The sequence below is a fragment of the Ovis aries genome, chromosome 2 (assembly GCF_016772045.2).
Source record: "Ovis aries strain OAR_USU_Benz2616 breed Rambouillet chromosome 2, ARS-UI_Ramb_v3.0, whole genome shotgun sequence".
Taxonomy (NCBI): domain Eukaryota; kingdom Metazoa; phylum Chordata; class Mammalia; order Artiodactyla; family Bovidae; genus Ovis; species Ovis aries.
In genome coordinates, this window is record NC_056055.1 from 233,189,309 (window position 1) to 233,195,138 (window position 5,830).

The following is a 5,830-nucleotide window of genomic DNA, read 5'->3' on the forward strand; positions in this document are numbered from 1 at the left end:
TACTCCTTGGAAGGAAAGTTATGACCAACCTAGATAGCATATTAAAAAGCAGAAACACTACTTTGTCAAGAAAGGTCCATCTAGTCAAGGCCATGGTTTTTCCAGTGGTCATGTATGGATGTTAGAGTTGAAGTATGAAGAAAGCTGAGCGTGGAAGAATTGATGCTTTTGAACTGTGGTGTTGGAGAAGACTCTTGAGAGTCCCTTGAACTACAAGAAGATCCAACCAGTCCATTCTTAAGGAGATCAGTCCTGAGTGTTCACTGGAAGGACTGATGTTGAAGCTGAAACTCCAATAACTTTGGCCACCTGATGTGAAGAGCTGACTCATTTGAAAAGACCCTGACGCTGGGAAATGTTGAAGGCAGGAGGAGAAGGAGACAACGGAGGATGAGATGGCTGGATGGCATCACTGACTCAATGCACATGGGTTTGGGTGGACTCCAGGAGTTGGTGATGGACAGGGAGGCCTGGCGTGCTGCAGTTCATGGGGTCACAAAGAGTCAGACGTGACGGAGTGATTGAACTGAACTGAAAGCTGGAGTTCCCTGATGGCCTAATGGTTAAGATGTGGTGCTCTCACCTCCATGGCCTGGGTTCAATCCCTAGTCAGGGAGCATCCTGTAAGCCATGTGGTGTGGCCATAAGTAAATAAAACAGACTAAAGCCTGTAAAAAGGAAAGAATAAAGACATAATAAAGATGAAAGCTGAATTAATGAATTTGAAAGCAGTAGAACTGAAAAGAATCCAAAAATTGTTTCTTAAGAAAAAAAATTAACAAATCAAAAGGGTGGAGGGGTCTCAGCAGCCAGAAGAAGAGCAGGCACGGCTGAAGACGGCAGCAGCCAAGGCCTCAAACTGCATCCTGGAGAATCTTGTAGCCACCTTGGCTAATGGGATACGCCTCCAGCTGCCTCTTGAAGAAGTAACTCCCCCACTTTTGTGCTTCCCTGTGTCTGCCCCCCCTTCTGCCTTCCCTTCCCTCCCCTCCCCAGCTGTGGGCTGAGCTAGAGACTGGGGCAAAGAAACTGGAGAGGTGGTCTGTGGCCAGACTGAAAGCAGCAAGAAGCCCAGTGCTGAGGACGTGATGTCCAAAGATTGCTACTTTGACTACTATGCTCACTTCAGCATCCATGAGGAAGTGCCAAAAGGTCTGCAAATTCACATACGGCAACTCCATGTTTCATAGCTGGCACCTTTTCAAAGACAAGATGGTGCTGGACGTTGGCTCAGGCACAAGGGCCTCTGTACGTTTACTGCCAAGGCCAGGGCCCGCATGGTCATTGGGATCGAGTGTTTCAGTAGCTGTGATTACATGATGAAGATTGTGAGAGCCAACAAGTTAGACCACGTGCTGACTATCCTCAAGGGGAAGGTGGAGGAGGTGGACTTCATCACCATAGATGGGCTACTGCCTCATCCTATGAGTTGATGCTCAACACTGCGGTCTACACCCGAGACAAGTGGTTGGTGCCCAACGGCCTCATCTGCCCAGACCGAGCCACGCTGGTATGTAACAGCCATCGAGGACCAGCAGAACAAAGTCTACGTGAGCCACTGGCAGGAGAACATGTGCCCCTTTGACGTCTTGCATCAAAGACGTGGCCATCGTGGAGCCCCTGGTGGATGTGGTGGACCCCAAGCAGCTGGTCACCAACCTGCCTCATAAAGGAAGTGGACATCTCCACGGTCAATGTGGAAGACCTGACCGTCACTTCCCCCTTCTGCCTGCAAGTGAAGGCGAACGGCTACACGCATGCACTGGTGGCCGACTTCAACATCGAGCTCACCTGCTGCCACAAGAGAACTGGCTTCTGCACAGCCCTGAGTCCCCATCCCCTCTCTGGAAGCAGCCAGTGCTCTGCATGGAGGGCTGCAGTGAAGACAGGTGGGGAGATCTTCGGCACCATCGGCATGTGGCCCCGTGCCAAAAACAACCATGACCTGGACCTCACCATTGGCCTAGACTTCAAGAGCCAGCTCTGCGAGCTCTCCTGCTCATCCACTGGATGCACTAACGTGCCTGGGTTCTCTCACCCCAGCCTGGCTGGTCCTGCAAAGGCCCCAGGGTCTGCAGCATTCTTAGGCGGTTCCGGGGCTCCCCCTACCCCTATGCGCCGGGGTGTGGAGGGCACATCATGATTGTGTTTTTCATTACTTATGTTTTTATATGGTTGCCTTTATGCCAATAAATTCTCAGTTGGGATGGCAAAAAAAATAACAAATCAAAACTATAATGAGATATCACCTCACACCTATCAGAATGGCTCTTATTAAAAAAAAAAAGACAACAAATAACAAGTGTTGGGGAGGATGTGAAGAGGAGGGAACTCTTGTGAACTCTTTATGGGAATGTAAATTGAGGCAGCCACCATGAAAAATAGCATAGAGGTTTCTTGAAAAATTACAAATAGAACTACCATATGATCCAGCAATTCCACTTCTGGGTATTTTCCCAAAGAAACCAATAATACTGTATTGGGAAAGATATATGTGTCCCTATGTACACTGCAACATTATTTACTATAGCCAAGATACGGAAGTAACCTAAGTGTCCATCGATAGGTGAAATGAGTGGAAAAAGAAGATGCGGTATGTATACACACACACACACAGTAGAATGTTACTCAACCATAAGTAAGAATGAAATCTTGCCCTTTGCAACAACATGGATGGACCCAGAGGGTATTATGATAGTGAAATAAGGCAGACAGAGAAAGGCAAATACTGTATGATTTTGCTTATATATGGAATCTTAAAAAAACAAAATAAATTAATAAACATAACAAAATAGAACAAACTCATTAATACAGAGAACAAACTAGTGGTTGCCAGAGGGAGGGGGTTGAGGGGAGGAAAGAATCAGATGAAAAAAGACTAAGAGGTGCAAACTTCCAGTTACAATATGCACCCAAACCACGGGGGTGAAATGTCCAGCATGGGGAATAGTCAATAATCTTGTAATATATTTGTATACTGGCAGACGCTTCCTAGATGTATCAATCGTCTATAGCGATCACATTGTAATGTACACAAACATTGAATCACTGTTGCACACCTGAAACTAACATAGTGTTGTAGGTTAATTATACTTCAATAAAATAAATACAAGGAATAGAATAAAGCATTGAAATAGCTAGACCATGGCCAAATTTATTAAAAGACAAATATAATTAACAAGTTCATGTAATTGATGAAGACTAAAAATGTAAAATTAGGACTTCTGTGGTGGTCCAGTAAGGCTAAGACTCTGTGCTCACAATGCAGGGGGCCCAGGTTCAACCCCTGGTCAGGGAACTAGGTACAACATGTCACAACAAAGATCAAAGATCTTGCATGCTGCAACTAAGGCTTGGTGCAGCCAAATAAATTAATTAAACAACTAGATATTTTAAAAATAATAAAATGCAAAATTATAAGAGAATGCTGGGAGTGGAAGAGGTAGGAGGGAGAGGAGGAAGAGGAGCTTTCTCATTTAACTGAGATGCAATCTCCCCTTCTCATACTATGTTCCCTTACTAGGAGGGTGGATACTGAAGTAGAGTTCTTTGGGGAATATGTTTTTTTTCCATTTTGCCACAAAGCATTCTCCTATTCAGGTTTCAGTCACTGATAACTGAAAGAAACCCTACTCCAAACTAACTCAGGAAAAAAAAAAGTTTTAGTAGATAAAAACCAATCACTAGGGCTTCAGGTATGGCTGGGTCCAGGTGCTTAACAGGTGATTGCTCTTCACCGGTTAGCTCTTCATTCTGAGTTGACTTGATTTTCTAACAGGCTTTCTAGAGATGGGAGGAAAAAGTGGTCCCAGGCTGCTTTAGATGTAGGTGGTCTTTACAGCTCACTCCTAAAAGAAAAAAAAAAAAGTGTCTTTTCTGATATTTCTGGCAAATACTCAATAATTAGGTTTGATTGTCTCTTATGTCCAGGCTAGAACCAGTGTCTGCAGTGAAGAGAATGGAATTCTCTAATCAGGACATCATTGAAACCAAGGATTGGCTTAGTCCCACTTGATCCACATGATGTGAGCAGGATTACAATGGAAGAGGACCGAGAATTCCCTGGTGGCCAGTGGTTAGGACTCTGCACTTTCACTGCTGAGGGTGTGATTGAGAAACTAATATCTCTCTCACACACACACACACTCACACACACACACAAACAGAAGACAGCAGTGAGGGGACAGTGGGTTCCCCAAAAGAAAAGGTTATTAGGAGATAAAAATTATGGATTCAGTCTACAAAACCTGTCTAGTTGACCCTCACATTCTGCTCAAGAGCTGGTGCTTCCTATGCTGGAGTCCCCAGATAAGCCTTCACCCTCTATCAAACCCCTTCCTTACAAGATTTGTTCCTCCTGGGTGCTGTTGCTCCTTCTTGCAACCTGGCTTCCATTCCCTACGCACCAAAATCCATCAGAATTGTTCTTTTGTGGCGGATCCCCCAATTTAAATAATGTTCCCATCACTTTCCATGGGGCTTTCAAGTCTGAGAAAATTTGGAATAGTGGTTTAAAACCCATATTTGAGGTGAAGGAAAGAGGAATCCAAGACAGAAGAGAGGAAGTAGGAATTTCTATTTTCTTTTCTATCACAGGTTCAGGACTGCTTTCCAGACCTGCACCTGTGAAACTTACCTATTGCTGCATAACAAATTATACCAAAACTTAACAGTTATACCTAAGCAACCTTTTTGAGGGTCAATTTGAAAAAATATATTGGACTTTCTCCCAATGGTCCAGTGCTTGAGAATCACCTGCCGCTGCAGGGGACACTAGTTCAATCCCTGGTCCAGGAAGATTCCACATGCTGCACAGCAACTAAGCTCGTGTGCCACAACTACTTAGCCTGTGCTCCAGAGCCGATGTTCCACAACAAGAGAAGCTCCCACAATGAGACACCCACACACCACAATTAGAAAGTAGCCCACACGCCACAATTAGAAAGTAGCCCCCACTCACCACAACTAGAGAAAGCCCATGAGCAGCAATGAAGACCCGGTGGAATCAAAAACAAATAAATTTATGTTATGACCAACCTAGATAGCATATTCAAAAGCAGAGACATTACTTTGCTGACTAAGGTCCGTCTAGTCAAGGCTATGGTTTTTCCTGTGGTCATGTATGGATGTGAGAGTTGGACTGTGAAGAAGGCAGAGCGCTGAAGAATCGATGCTTTTGAACTGTGGTGTTGGAGAAGACTCTTGAGAGTCCCTTGGACTGCAAGGAGATCCAACCAGTCCATTCTGAAGGAGATCAGTTCAGTTCAGTTCAGCCGCTCAGTCGTGTCCGACTCTTTGCGACCCCATGGATCGCAGCACGCCAGGCCTCCCTGTTCATCACCATCTCCCGGAGTTCACTCAGACTCACGTCCATCGAGTCCATGATGCCATCCAGCCATCTCATCCTCTGTTGTCCCTTTCTCCTCCTGCCCCCGATCCCTCCCAGCATCAGAGTCTTTTCCAATGAGTCAACTCTTCTCATCTGAAGGAGATCAGCCCTGGGATTTCTTTGGAAGGACTGATGCTAAAGCTGAAACTCCAGTACTTTGGCCACCTCATGCGAAGAGTTGACTCATTGGAAAAGACTCTGATGCTGGGAGGGATTGGGGGCAGGAGGAGAAGGGGACGACAGAGGATGAGATGGCTGGATGGCATCACCGACTCGATGGCTGTGAGTCTGAGTAAACTCCGGGAGTTGGTGATGGACAGGGAGGCCTGGCGTGCTGCGATTCATGGGGTCACAGAGTCGGACACGACTGAGCGACTGAACTGAATTGAACTGAAAACATACATTGGCAATTTCTTTCCAAATTAAATATGAATCTAGGAC

The 5,830-nt window shown here is 45.5% G+C and overlaps 1 pseudogene; it reads left to right on the forward strand.

Moving 5' to 3' along the window:
- The first annotated feature begins 785 nt into the window (after window positions 1-785).
- Window positions 786-2,792, forward strand: LOC101122505 (protein arginine N-methyltransferase 1-like; annotated as a pseudogene).
- Window positions 2,793-5,830: the final 3,038 nt, after the last annotated feature.